This window comes from Corvus moneduloides, chromosome 9, assembly GCF_009650955.1.
Source record: "Corvus moneduloides isolate bCorMon1 chromosome 9, bCorMon1.pri, whole genome shotgun sequence".
Lineage (NCBI taxonomy): Eukaryota > Metazoa > Chordata > Aves > Passeriformes > Corvidae > Corvus > Corvus moneduloides.
Genome location: NC_045484.1, coordinates 29,095,957 through 29,111,411, shown reverse-complemented (window position 1 = coordinate 29,111,411; position 15,455 = coordinate 29,095,957). Strand labels below are relative to the sequence as shown.

General features: G+C 43.2%; 1 protein-coding gene across 9 annotated transcripts in view; it reads right to left on the bottom strand.

The window, feature by feature from the left end:
- Positions 1-15,455, bottom strand: part of FGGY (FGGY carbohydrate kinase domain containing) — a 259,987-nt gene that overhangs the window by 237,834 nt on the left and 6,698 nt on the right. For 7 of the 9 annotated variants that reach the window (XM_032117383.1, XM_032117385.1, XM_032117374.1 and 4 more), the window contains one exon: positions 14,048-14,144. The gene's annotated coding sequence lies outside the window, so the exon portion shown is untranslated. Of the gene's footprint in view, positions 1-14,047; positions 14,145-15,455 lie in introns of those variants that run through there. The other 2 variants (XM_032117377.1, XM_032117375.1) reach the window with 2 other exon arrangements.

The following is a 15,455-nucleotide window of genomic DNA, read 5'->3' as shown; positions in this document are numbered from 1 at the left end:
TGGGTAACAGAGCCTCCTTCTTTCACCAATAAAATGTTGTGGAAAAGAGTAAAGTAAAGCTAAAACTTCATAAACTGAGTTATTCTTACAGCTTGTAAAGACACATGAGAGTCATTACATTATTTATGCACATGAGGGTACTGGGATAGACAGGATTAGATGATTTACCCAAGATCTAGCAGTGAGTCAGTGACACAGTTTTCTGCTGTCCAGTGAAAACACAGATGTACAGTAAGCTGAAAAGAATTCATTTATTCCCCATATCAAAAGGATAAAGGAGAGAGCATTCCCTCTAGCCCAGCTCGTGGTTCCAATAAGTGTTGATAGAACTGAATCTGGCAAGCAGGAAATTCGCTGCACTAGTCACACATGCAAAGCATTTGCTGAAAACGAAAATCTTAAATTACTCAATTATCAACAGTTTTCACTTGCCCAAGCCACAGACATATCAAAGTGGTTCCTTGCTTTCTTGAGGAATTAGAAGGATACAACCCATCCAGTATCCAAGGCATGGCATAATCCACCAGGACATTGTGCAATGCCAGAGTCTTGCCTCATGTCTGAGCTCAAATTGCCCAAACTGCATTACTGGGTTTCAGTCAACACCAGCTTGGATGGTGGGGTTTTTCACTTGTCCATGGCTCAGATTTTAGCAGCCTGATAGGATCAACACTGGAAGAAGGAACAATTCAGCTGAGGCCTTGTCAGCCCTCAGAATGCCCTGAAGTGGGCCGTATCCTGCCATAAATATTTGCACAAAAATCCTGCTGACCTCAGTGGTGGTTCTGGGTACAAAATGATGGCAGGATGTGGTCACAGTGATCCTTCTAATAATAGGTTTTCCATTGAGATCAATGGACATTGGGCCCCATTTCATTGCCAAAGCTTGGTTCGGAGCTCTAAAGAGAGACATTGTTTTCCTGCAGCAGGGAGCACACAATTGCCAGATTTACTTCTGGCAAAGGCAGAGATTTATTTTTAATGCTGAACAACACCAAAGCCATCTGATACTAATTAAGAGAGTGTCTTCCTTCTGAAAATCTCAAAGAAAAATAATCCTCCAATGTGGCTGTTGGAAAGACACACAGAAAACATTAAAATATTAGTATATCTGCATCTGAAGTCAGATATAAAGTAAGTGAAAAACACTTTACCTGAATGCAATTTTAAGATGAGTTTTGCATACATGGAAGTGACAGGTGCTCAGCTCTTTAGGAAAGTCAAGTCTATTTAATATAGGTGTTGAAGACCCAGGCCCCCAAATAAGTTCCTCACAGGCACATTCCTGAGTCTGTGGGCAGCACCCTTCACTCCATTTTTCCTGAGCCCATCCCTCCCTTGGTGTTCATCACAGCTTTGATGCCTATATGTAGAAATCCTTATCTTCAGGATCCTAAAGGATGACTAAATGTTTTCCAGTGTTTTATTCATTATCTGAGTTCAACTTTAACCGATTTTAATCTTGTGGTTCTGCTATAAAGATAAGCTGTAGCCTGCCAAGGAAATAAGCATTTCACAGGTTAACAGCACAACTCTTCTAAAGAGGAAGCAGGTTTGTTTTCTGCCTTGTTTTCTGGAAAATGTTAAAACAATAAAATGAATAAGAAGCAGTGGAGAACAAGTTGTAAAGGAGCTAATTTCCTGCTCGCAGCAGCTCTGATAAATTTCAGTCCTGGATGACGGGGGCTGTGGAGAGCGAGGGGAGGGCTGCCTCTTCCTGGAAAGCCAGACAGGATAGGATTGATTTGAGACATCTTCATTGCCAGAACAGCTGGTATTGGCTAATCATCAGAAAACAGAGACTTCGACCTACAGAGAACCGGGAGCAACGGAGACGTCTAGACCAAAACTTCACGTTCCAAATGTGAAACTGAACAAAATACCAACAGAAACATTAAAAAAATAAAATAAAAAAGGGACCAAAAAAAAAAAAAAAGAAAACGCGCCCCTCCTCACACACAAGCCTTCCTGGAGCCAAATGCCAAAGGAAGTGCCAGTGCCCTGACTAACAAAAGAATCCTGAAACGCTGCAGGCTGCGGTGCCAGCAGCACCCAGTTCCAGTGGGAGGCTGCCTGACACGGCTGCCGGATGCTCCGTGCCTGCCGGATGGAGCAGACAGCTCAGCATGAATCATGGGGCAAAGGATTCCTTCAGTCCGGGAGGAATCGGGACAATACACAGCCTGCCTGCTGTTCGCTGCCTTTTTTTTTTTTTTTTTTTTTTTTTTTTTACTACTCCTGACTTTGAGGGACCAGCCGTTTCCTTCCTGCTGTGGGCGTGCAGGCGGCACATGACAGCTCATCGATGGATCCGTGTGTGTGAGCGAGCACATGAACCGCAGCGAGAGGAGCCAGCCCGGACCCCCCGGGCTGAGCTGGCCCCGTTAACCCACGGGACCCCCGCTCTGCCCAGAGCACAGCTCCCATCATCGTCCTCCCAGGGCACCCGTTCATCCCGGTCATGTGCTTTGGACACACTCACGGCATTCAGAGTCAGCCCTACAGCAGATTTTAGACGGTTGGAAATCCTTCCCGGAAGGAGGAATGTCTCCATCTTCCTGGCCACAAGGCTGGAAGCTGGACAGAGGGTAACGAAGCTTTCTTACACCCCTCCAAAAATCTACAAGAGTTCCTTAGGGTTACAGGCAATGCTGGCTTTGGTTTACTGACTCCTCTTGCCCAGAATGAGGAGGAGAAATGCTTCTACTGGGCGACCAGGTGTCTTCACTCTCATCTCTGTGTGTCTGGGAACTATTTGAAACAAGCTCTCCTGAGTCTGATGGACCACTTGAAATTACTCTCGCTGGCCATCAGATTTCTGATCTCTCTACACATTTCAGGTCTGTTCTTAAAGTTAAGGTTACACGGAATTAAGCTGTCTTCTCTGGATCCTTTGAAAGGTCATTCCACCAACATCATTCGTCTCTCAGTTTCCAATGGCACTTAGCAAAGTTTCAAATCAATACCAATTTTTTTCTCTCCATGGCTTGTCAGCCAACTTCAGCACTACTAATTAAGCTTTTCTGGGTCCTGTCATCCCTTGGCTTAGATGATTCTTGCCTCTAATGATTCCTCTTCTCCCACTCCCACCATGCTTGCACATGTTCTAATGAGGATCATCCACCAGCTTTCTGTTCCCCATATTTTATGGGCTCCTCAGTTTCCTACTCTACACAGAAAGCACAAGAAGCAAAGAAGAAATCCTGTCCACAGGCATGAAAAAACTACAGCATCTCTATGCAGACACAAATCCTTCTGCACTCCAGACCTTCAGCCCAAGTTCAGATTCCACCAAATACATGCAAATGGCAACGGTCAGAGTTTGGCTTTAAAGCAACAGGAAGAAATGTGGTGTTTAAAGAAGAGAGTGTGTCACCAGCTTGAAAACAACTGCCAACATACCCAGTGGGTATTATTGGCCATGTTCTTAACTGATTAGGTATTTATCAGCTGAGAAATTTTCAGAGGTACTGAGTATCCTGAGAGGGGCTGCAGAGGCAGCCACTGACTCTCTCTACCCTCACTCTCACCTTTCCTATTAATAGAACGGCATCCAACTCCCACTGCTCTTTGTAATTGTGTTTATCATCTCAACCAAGCCCAGCAACAGCATTAATTTAAGATATTTACTATGGGAAAGGGTGAAAGGAACAAGTTCTGGTTATGGTCTCCCACATGTGGGGAGGCTCCTGCTTGGCTAACGAAGCGTGAATACTGATAAACCTCCTGGCTGTGCCTTTTAGCCATGCCCTGCCATGGCTCCTGAATCAGCACAGTATGGGTGAGCTGTGGGTAGGGGAAGGTTCATGATTAACTGCTCACTGCTAACAGAAAAATGGTTTGCAAATGAGTTGCTTTAATCCCCAAGAAGTGTCTCCAGTGCCTACAATTTGTACGGTCCCATTGTACTCTTGTAACAGGTGTTTCCCTTCCATGAAGCAGTTCTGGGTTTGTTGGCAGTGGAATAAGCTGCATCTTTGTGGAGTGACAGTCTATCATCCTTTCTACACACGTTATTTTCCCTTTTGCCCAAATCATACAAAGATACTGACTGATCAAGAATCCATCAGTCACTTATCAATTAGAAAAGGAAAGTTAAATGCAATAGACTAAACAGACTGAAGTAAAAAGTAAATTCTTCACATCTGTATTTCCACCATGTCTGAAAATTCACAGATTTTGACCTGCCGTGGGAGATAAGTCTGTATATAACAAAATCATATAAACCATTCACATCCCCTTTCTGTGGTTTCAAGAGGATAATACTCACATTCTCAAAAGAATCACTTAACTTTATCTCCACATCCTAAAGTGATTCAGTCTTTGAAAAAAAGAGTTGTGATCCGAGTTCTTGTTACATTTCCAAATTTCATACAAGAGGCTGAAATAAAATATTGGCATTTACAACAAAACCACAGCATGGTAATTCCATAAATGATTCCTTCAGCTTCTAAGACCCAGTTGCCTTCAGTGGACCACCACTTCAAACCTGAACTTTGCTGACTGGCTTAGCAATTTGTTCCTGCTATCATGTGACAAGTTTTTGAAGCTCACATGTGTAATGGGGCATTTGCTGCCAGTATCAAAAGAAGGGAAAAAAAATTTAAAAATATAGTAGAACATGAGGTTCCAATTGTCTGATAAGCAGAAACATCTGTTGGAGTCATGAGCAGTTGATTAGTGGAGTTCATTCCCAGGGTAAGGTTCCAGTAGATCAGCTCTTCTATCTAAGTATAGGATTGTAGTCACTGGAAGCATTACAAAGAGGTACAAAGAACAGGCAAAAGAGACAGAAATAATTTCTTAGGGTACCAGGATCCTTAAAAACCAACTATAACACAGCAGTCTTGGGCACTGCTTCACATTATACCGGCATGTAAAATTAACAGCTGTATTTAAACTTCCCCACAACAGCTAAACATCTGCCAGTCTTTCAGCTATAAACCTACATTGGTTTTAAAGCTGATAACTAGAGACTGTAAAAATTCTTCTGAAAGATAAAACACAAGGTACAAGCTGTCAGTCTGGGCATATTTCCTACTTGAAAAATAATCAGACTAGGCTGGGCTCAGTGTACTGGTCAAAACAATGACAAAAACATGAGTTGTTTTTTTAAGATGCTGCTTGGATTTCAACCGACAGCTTTTCCAACTCATTACACTAAGACAAGGATTAACACCTGGGAACATTTGCACAAAAAGCAGAGGCTGATCAGAATTGCTAATTCAGCCTCTAAACTGCAGTGATACTGGATGGATAGAGCTGTACTTTCATTAAGGTCAGTGTTGCAGATCTGTGCTCACAACACCACAAGCTTTGGCACCCAGGAGTACAAGAAACCACCAGGAAGAGGATGTCCTTAAGGCTAAGCCTCTCCTTCATTAACTTGAATATCTAATTGTAGGTTTACTGGGAATCTCAATCCAACTCTTGTTCAATTCCTGGTGTCAGTGGCCTGACCTGACCTCCCAGTTTCCTGGTGTTCCATCTGCATCCACCTGTCACCTCATGCCTATTCCCCATCCAGGAATGGGGTACTGTTACATTAAAAATAACAACTAAAACTTGGTAGCTAGCAATTTCACTTCCCCTCCTGACTTTACTGACTATTTTGTCTTTACCAAAACCATAAAATAAATACAAAATACCTTGTAAGATTGGTGGGGTTTGTGTTCAGTACACAGTTTGTTTCAATTTACTGTACAGCCTTACCACAATTTTGGGAGATTTTTATTATACAGAAATAAAAGGTGTCCCCCTTTTTATTATGAAGAACAAACTTCCAAACTTCCAAGATGCTACAGCTACCTAAGGAAATGGCATTTTCTGAGGGCTATCAGGGGGTTGATTTCAGGCTGTTTTCTGTCTATCTAAAGCAGAAGTTTCTCTTCACACTTTTAAAGTAAAAATGGCATTTGACTGTAAACATTATTATCAGATGTTCCTAAAAGAACTTGTTTCCATCTGAATAGATACAATATTTACAAGTATTTTTCTGCCTTCCAGAACGTATTGCACTCCCACCCCTGCAATCCTTTCCATGCTTTCCAGTTCCCTGTAAGAACCTTTCTATCATTAAAACCCTACCATGTGCTTGTTTTTTCTTACCTAAGCTTACAGGCAGGAGGGGAATTCACCTGCCAGCACCTTTCTTGAGGTGCCAGTGAAACCAGAGATGTTCACTGGCTCTGACAACAGATCCAACCATCCTTCCCTATTTGAACATGTCATCGACTTCTGAACCCACATGTTACAGTGTGTGAGTCCAAGCATAACCTCGTTTGGCTTTTCTCAGCACACATGTGGATCCTCTTCCCAGTGCTCCTTCCTGAGAATAAGAGTGAAATTGTTTCATCCAGGGGCCTTTTGTTGACCCTCATGACTGGCCCTTTGGCTAAACCTGACTTCTGTGGAAAAGATACATTCAGTTCTTCTCCCCTCCCACATAGCTTGAGACATTTTGTGTGTGGCTTCTCCCTTTGTTTCTTCAACAAATCTTTTTTACAGCTCCTCAGTGTACACATGGACTACCTTTTCCAAATCACCTGAACTCACTGGATGTAAGCCAGATGGAACATAAACTTCAGACACCTACACAGGCACAGCTATATGCCTAATAAGCTAATTATTGACTTAATAAATACAGGCCCTTAGCAAGGGTTCTTGTTTCAGGCCACAAGCTACTTTACCAGGAACATTTAACTTCTATAATATAAATAGTTTACACCTGGCTATCTTGGCATATGAGCAGATAAAGCTGAAGTCCATCCACAAAAGACCAACAGACCTGCCCTGGGTTACTCTTATCAGGCCTAGAGGCTTTCACTCCCTTGTTAATTTTACTAGGTAAGTGCCACCTTTTGTCCAAAACTGCAAGCACTTTCATGGATTGCCATTAAGATCTAATGACAGAGTTTGTTGCTGCAAAGACATTTCATGACACAAAAATTCCATTGCATCAGTTTGCTAATACCATAAAATTAACTCCAATTTATATCAAATACCTAAATTTCCAAAATTATTGGTTCTACTGCACCTCTAGCTCTATGATGAGGATAAGCTCTTAGTAAGAAATGAGGGCTGAGATGAAAGATCTTTGGTGAGCCACAATGTTTCCAGAAGACTTGGGGTCGCTTTCTCTCCACCATGATTTACAAACAATAGAAACCTCTAAATGATCTGCTCATCATGAGTGAGCTGTGGGGCAGCTCTGTGCACCTCAGCATTCAAGGTGGAAGAAGGTGCACTTAATCAGAGCAGAAAGATAGGGAAGAGGAAGACACAGCTCTGTCCCTTCACACTGTGCACACTCCTGCCTTGTGTCATTAATGGTACTGCTCCAGGAAACACACACGGCCTTGGACGAACAGAGGTTTGGGAATTTATCTCATTACTGGGCTGAGGAAGGATAAATACCACCAACACTCAACAGCCAGGATCTGTCTCAATTCTGCCTTCTCTTCCTGAGAATGGATGGAAACAGCCCCTGTGCAGAGGCTTTGGACTAGACAGAACAAAAGGAAGGGGCACTGGAAAAGGCTCTGGGAGCCACAGAGCACAGGGAGCAGAGGAGGCACTGCTTGGTTTCAGTGTCTGTCTCCATTATGAGTAAGAAGGCCTCAAGAGCTGGGGTGTGGCAGCTCTTTGGCACAGGCAGAGCGGGTGCGGGAGCCGACGGGTTTCCTCCAGGATAGGCTGGAGTGAGAGCCAGGGCAGGAGGTTCCTGTGCCACTGTGAGCCGGGTTCCAGCCTCTGCCAGAGCCGGGTGACTCACGGGGGGGACGGGGGGGGGGGGGGAAGGCAAGACTTGGCAACCTGGGCTGTCTCACACAGCAGCAGGTTTTGTTCTCCATGGGATAACCCAAGGACTGTGTGGCACATGGCCAAACTCTTGAGTAAAGGACTGCAGTCCTTGTCCCTCTCTGGCCACCTTCCTACTAGCAAAGGACCACATCAATTCATGCAGCATACAGGCTTGACACATCCTCATCCTCCCTGCTCCCCAAACGATGGGGGAAGGCTTCACAGGAGTGGTGCTGGTGGGACCAGGAGTCTCCTGCTCCTTTCCCCTGCAGCAGTCGGACCTGGCAGGCCCCAGGAGCTGGGAATATCTGCTTGGGACAGGACGCCACTCCCACACAGCACAGCAAAGCCAGGGCTGTGATTCACAGGGGGAACCACTTCCTTTGGGACAGAGGTAATGGCTCCCATTTCCTGCTCTCTACCTACCCAATTTTTAAGGTTCCCATCCTCACCACAAGCGTCACACAACTTGCGCAACAGCAGCTGGGCTGTGTAGTTCATAGCCCAGCAATTCAAGGTGTTTCTGGTTGATATCTTTAAAGCTGGGATGTACCTACTTGTGAGGAGAGCCCTGGGAAATGCCACCTTCCTTTTGGTAAACTCCTTCAGGATCACCATACATTGCTTTTGGGGCTCATGTAAAAAACTCAGGCCCTGTGAGTTTTATTAAGCCCCCATCTTACAACTGAATAACACACTCATGGTCTGGCCCCTGTGACACACTGAACACTGGGACCTGTGGCTGGCACTGTGTTCTCTGCAAAGGGGTCGAGTAACCACGTTCAAAGGATAACATGGCATTTCACTGCAGTGGGACTGACGGTGTGATTAGAGTTAGGCAGGTGACAGTGCTCAGTGCTGAAGTCTTCTCTGGAAAGCAACCATCTCAAAAAAAGTTCAAAGTATGATACCCCAAAAGGAGATACAATTAGGAGATACAGTCACCATTTTTACAAATCATCAGATCATAAGATAACTCATGTTTAAAGGAACCCCAAAAGGACATATAGTTCAACGTCCTGCTCAAAGCAGAGTCAGCTATGAGGTCAGACCAGGTCACTCAGGGCTCTAACTGGTCCATTTGCCTTTAGGATGCCTGTTGCAAGCACTGATGAGTTTGGGTTTTGCATTAAAACAAAAGAATTTGTACTTAGTGAAAAAGAAATTATAACATCCTTCGAAATATCAATATGATCCACAGACTAGCAGGAGTGAATTAACAGCAAAAGACTCCCCAGTACTAATTCCTCTGTTCTGATTTCCAATCTACTCTGCTAAAGCAATGAATAAACTGAGCTCTGGTAGTTGATTCTCTAAATTCTGTAAGTTTGCTCTCTACAAGTGGCAATGCCATTGCCAGCCTTGAGCACATGGCTTTGTATGGTTTACATAGAAACACCCTTTACCAGCAAAGTGTATTTGCTTCCTGGCCAAACACACTAAGAGTAAAATGTTAGCTTTTTATAAACTGCCTGCAGAGCCCATCCCTGGAAGCAATAAGCTATTGGTTAAAGATTCCTTAGACTGCTAGTGACGTTTCCCAATAATGGTCCCATTTATAAACACAGATTACAGTTCCTACGCATGGGTTTAACAGCATTGGCTTGTTCTAAAGTGTGCTTTACCCTGCGTTATCAGAACAGTAGCTGAATTCTTCCTATTGCAAAAGGGCAAATTCAGATACCTTTAGTCACCTTTTTCCATCATGAGTCCCACTGAATTAACTGAAGATTGATGATCAGACAATGAACAAAGGGCTGAGCCTGCACAGAGGGCTAACATAGAGTTACCATTACACTGTGGGACTTCAGACCACCTCTGTAGTGGAAAGGGCCCTAAGTTTTCTAAATTTCACCTTCAAATCACAACCTTTCACTGTTTTATCAGTGTGGTTAAAGCAGTGAAACCTTCTGAGGTACGTAAGTTTATATTTTCTGAATTCTACATTTAACTTAGTTCATATACTGGAAGGAGACTGTCCTTGATTTCACTGTAACTGCATTCAGCCAAAGGATTGCAGATGGAATAGTCTATAAAAAATACCAACACCGCTAAAGGTGCTCTGCTTTAATGACAGAGTATGGAAGACAGGCAATGTTATTCACTTTAAAAGCTATATGTGGGCACTTTCTGAATTCAGTATACTGTGCTTCTGGCAGTCCTCCCACTGTCATTTCATGTGTTTGTCTTCCCAAAAACACACATCTTCCAAAGCTCTGGGTCACAAAACACGACACAAGGTGTATGCCGGGACCACAACCAAAAGGCAAACAGAAATTCCAAGGGGAAGAAGTTTATTGAGTGGTATTCCCTAAATTCCAACCTTTTCTGGCTACCCCCTACCTTGTTTGGCAGAGGCAGGAGCATCCCTTTGGCAGGGTTTTCTTAAGCTTTTCTTTGCTATGTTTAATGCCCAAAGCCTACAGCTGTAAACGGTCCTCCTAAATTATCGAATTCCATAGGTGTGTGTCACCTCCTGCCTCGTGGTACCAGAGTGTCTATCAACCTCTTCCTTATTGTCTGATCAACGATCCCCTCTAATCACCCTCTTCCTTATTGTCTAAATATTTCCTTTACTACCATTCACACATGGGAATAACTTGTTTTAACGTTTTACATGACAGATATTTCAGAAACCAGCAGTATAAAAACAACATTAGAAACACAGACCAGCTCTCAGCTAACAGCGTGCATTAAATGAGCACATGGCAATCTCCTTTTTCTTTTCTTTTTTAATCTATACCATCAGTACTCTTAACCCCACCTACTAAGTCCATAGCACACACCTAGCAGTGGTACAAAAGGAGCTACAAAACATGTTTTAAACTCAGAAAAAAAGATGGGGATGGTATGCCAGATTTATAAAGAACAGCATTTCATCCCTGCAACTGCATAACCCAGTTTTACAATAATAATAATAATTGTTTGTGCTGCTGACTTCCTTCAACACCTGTGACCCTGTTTGTCGTGGCCTCACTGCCTGCTGGAAACTTGGCAAAAGACAAGAGAAGAGATATTAGGGAACCAATGCTACATCCTGAGAGAGGCCATAAAGTCCAAAGGTTGAGCAGGATTGCCAGGAGCAGCCTGATAAAGGAAGGAAGCATGTGGCTCTGAGCAGACAAACTGCTGCGCCCGAGCACAACGTGTTCAGAGGCTGGAGCTGCACCCCAACGCCGCCCACGCTCCACAGAGCACGCACTATCCAGGGACTCTTCCCAAACAGCCCCCTTGAAAAAGAATTATTTTAAGCCCCTTTCTGAAATGAGCATGTGACTGCTCAGTGCCAGAATTTCACAGATCTTTAATTTTAAAAAACACTCCTCTTTATTATTTCAAATTAAGGTAGGGTGATTTGTTGATTTAATAAAAGAAAAAATCCTGTGCAAGACCCCATCTGAATTAGCATATTCAAGCTTTTCCAAAATCTGGCTCCAGTGAAGAACTTGTCCTTAAAAATCTATCAGACTGTAACTAAGCTTGTCACTTGGCATGTAAAATAAATAAGCCAATAATCAGATCCTTCAGAAATTTTCAATGAAACCTGTAAAACTGTCTCATAAAATACCCAGCATTTGAAGAGTTTTTATTCAGAAGGAGAGTACAGCACCTAAAGGTTTCACATTAGGAAGAGCACGGGGCATTAATAACTTTTCCCCCCTCTTTCCTACTCACCACTCGCTCAGTTACACGAGCACAATGTTTTGTGATGCCACACTGTGAATCTGAGCAGAAAACCCTTTCCTGGCTTTCAGCACAAATGAAACCAAGAGCCCAGCATGGCCCCACGAAGGACGGAGCGAGCACAAGCAGAGAGCAGGGACTGGCAGCCAGGGGAGGGAGGAAAAAGGACACGGATTGCTTTGAGCTCATATTGCTGCTGAGCACTTTCTATTATAAAACCATAACCTAATATGCTTTCAAGACTCCAGCTCTGAGCTGCTTCCCACCGTGCGTCTCCTTCCCTGCGCGGATCCTACAGGGATCTATCCCGTTCCCGAAATGCGCCAGCGCGTCGGACACCGCTCTCTATTATATTTTCATGAGTCACTAAACAAGAGGAAGGAGAAGCCCAGCAGTGCCCCTAAACTCTTCCTTGAGAAGCAGCAGCACGGTCCATAAGGACGGCTCTCCCTGTGAGTGCAATGCCTGGCTCGGCAGAGCTGTCCTCCCTGGGGAGCTCGGCCGTGGGAAGCAGGAGCAAGGAACTGCCTTTTTAGGACTGTGGCTGAGCGGGGCTGGGAAGAGCTGGGGCAGGATCAGGGCTCTGGCAGCAGTTCCTTGGCCTTATAAGGACAAAGCCAGGTATTTTCCCAGCCAGCACATCCAGGTAAGGCCAGGCAGGACTTCCTGGGCTCTCCCACTGCCCAGGGAGACCCTTGTGCACTGTCACACCTGCTCAGTGCAGACCTACAGCCCCCCTATCCCCAGCCTCCGAGCATTTCAAATAGGCCTTATTAGGAAACAGGGAAGCTTAATTAACTAATTGAAAGATCGTTCTGAGATCTGCAAAGACAGATGGTTTGTGGGTGAACCATTCTTGATATTAATGTGACATTTTAAGGCATTCTCAGCAACATTTTGGAGCGCAAGTCTCTAATGTCAGGCATCTTTTTAGCTCCCTACGTAAGAGGGAAGGTTTCCAGAGGTGAGGAGCAACTGGATTCTCCAAGGGCTTTAACAGAAGGAGGAGAACACCCAAAGCTTCAGACAATCAGCAATTTGTTTAAAAATCTTTAAGAACACGCACAATTAAGACTCCTTCCCAGTTGCCTAAAAATTAAGGCTGCTTCACAGAAAAGCCAAAAGGTTTTAGTTTCATTCCGTTTAAGTGAGATTTCTTGTTATTACCTGTTTTATTTGTCCAGGAGGCAAAACAAACTAAAGCACTTCAGGACAAATCCTCCCATATAGGATATATGTGTAAGCAGCCCTGACCATGAACTCTCCCATATTGTTGCTCTTTTTACTTTCCTGACTCTGATTTTTATAAGTAAAAAAGGAGGCTGTGACTGAAATAGAAAAAAAAGTACCACTTTCCCCCAGCAATATCCATTTTTAAATTTGATTTTTGAATCTTTATCAGAAAAATAGCCACAAAAATGGAGTATCCTTGATACTCCACTCTAGAAGTTTGGCCATTTTTCTTTGGGGAAATAAAAAAAGTAATCTCCCTTTAGATATGGTTAAAAAAACAACTTGCAGTATAAAGTTAAAATGAGACACTACCCACCCAAGATTAATCCAGCTTCTCAGTTGTGAATATGAAATGGTACATTGAAATTCAAAGAATTACCAAGACATTTTACCATCTTAAGTTTTTTGAGGTTAAACTTTGATAACTGCCTGCCTGGAAATGCTGAAAAGTGTGGGCTTAGCTCAAAGCAGCTACTTTAAACGTAAAGATATGAGAATGACTTGATAGTTTTGCTCTGTACTACTTTTTAAATCCACAGACAAGTGTCTGCTCTGCATCCCAAACTACTGCACCATTTGTGCTTTCAGGTAACAATCACAGAAGGAAGACCAAAACTTGGATTCCTCTTGCCACATCCCACTTGCAACATATTGGCAAGAAAACATGGGGGAAGTGCTAATTCCCCCTGGGTAATCACAGGGCATCCATTTCTAGGATTCCTTGTGAGAGGCCCATCCACAGAAACGAGGCTATGGACAACAGGAAAAATTACATTAATCAAATACATTAAATATGTGACAAACTAGCCTGAGTTCAGACGTGTAGGACTTTCTCCAGTTGTTGACTGGGCTGGGATTACATTTCCATAGCTCCAAAGGAGCACCAGGGCAAGGCTATTTTCATAAAAGGAATAAAAGTTTTGACACCAGGTTTCATATTGTAAGTTTCTCCTTTAAAATAACCTGCTTGCCAAAGCAGTTCAGCTGCCAGAAGGGGAGAGAGGCTGGGAAACTTTATTCCCTTTTAAAAGCAATGTGGGCTGTGCTGCTCAGGTACCCAAGGCATCGCTTCAGAACCAGGGAGCGCTGGCTCGTTAGGAGCAATTAAAAAAATTCTGAGGGGATTTTAAAAACAACAACTTCCCAAAACAAAACATGCATATGTACCACGTGCATTTGTTTATGCAGCTGTAATGAGTGATGAAATCCATTTATGAGCTGAAGTCACAAGATTCTAAGCAGGTCTTTGTTTAATCTCAGTAAGTCATGACATTTCCCTACTACTTATAATAATGTGATCTGGATCAACATTTTCAAACTTATGCACCTGGTTTTTAACACTGCTCACCAACTGCACTTCTCTTCTGCTTCTCTGCAGACAGAACAGACAGGTTGTTTTGGAGGCATCACTTCGATCAAGCACCCTAAAAACAGATAGAGAAACCTGGGTTTAGTTGAACACATGCCTGCAGTTCTTGAATTCAGCACATCTTCTGCAGTTCTTACTCAGACTGAGACTCTGGGCAACCTACAAAGAGCGTAAATAAAAATCAATGAGACCATTAGTGGGATGAATACTTACAGCATCAGCCCTTCTATAACCACAAAGTCTGCCCAGATGGATGCCCTTAAAAGACTTTCAGAAGGTTTGCTCCAGACAATGACTCTCGTTCCAGCACGTTGCTGTGACTTGGGAGAATAAAATGAAGATAAATGCAGCTGTTTCTGCTTACATTAATGCAGCATTAGTGCCCTCAGTAACAAAGGTAGGACAGAGTATGCAGGAAAATAAAAGATCCAGCACAAACAACTATTAAGTTACATGTTTTGTGTATTTATAAACTGTGCTAGGCTTTAGATGTATTATTATATAGCTTTAACATCAGTAAGCCTGCATATAAATCAAGACCATGGTTTTAGCTTTGATATTAAGGAGAAGAAAAAGGACAAATCCAAAGGTATTTGGCACTGCTGCTTTTGTCATTACGCTGCTATTAGCTTTGCAAACAGCTCTGATGTTTTGTGAGGATCAAATCAAAACTAAATGAATCCAGGTCTGCTGGTAATGCACTAGAAAATATAGAGTGATTCTGTATTAGTTCTTTCAAGAAGGGAAAGAAGGTTAGCCTCCTGGGCTGATCAAAAAGTCAGTGTAGCCAATGCACCAGGACAGGACATCCCAGACAGAGGAAAGTTCTCTGGGCCTATAAGGTGTGAGGGGAAGTGTTGCTCCAATACCCCTTCTCTGTTCTGTCTCTCCTTTGGCCCATTCACCTCCTGCTCTCCAAAGTCCCCAGCGAGCCAGGAGAACAGGGGCATTTTCCAGTGTGTCAGCAAACCAAGATGGCAGGAGGACATAAGAACAATGCAAGGACCTTTCATCTGGCATGTTTTATTCCAAGCAGCCCCTTTTTTACATGCAAAAACATAAAGTACAAGACAATTTGTCCAGCAGCTTGGACCCAAATTTAGGAAGGCTCTAACAAGGCCAAAGCCAGATATGCATAACCAGCAAAGTCTCTGCATCACCCAACTGGCACCAACACAGTGTGTTCCTATTCCTTGCAATTTTTACAATTATTTTTGTTGATATAGGAAAAAAATATGCACTATTTCCTCAGAAATGTATATATGCTAGCTATATTCATGGGAAAATAAACTCAAATGCTACCTTCCTACCTAAATTCTAGGTCTATAAGGATTGTACTTTATATTTCCCCATTTCCAAAGTCCTC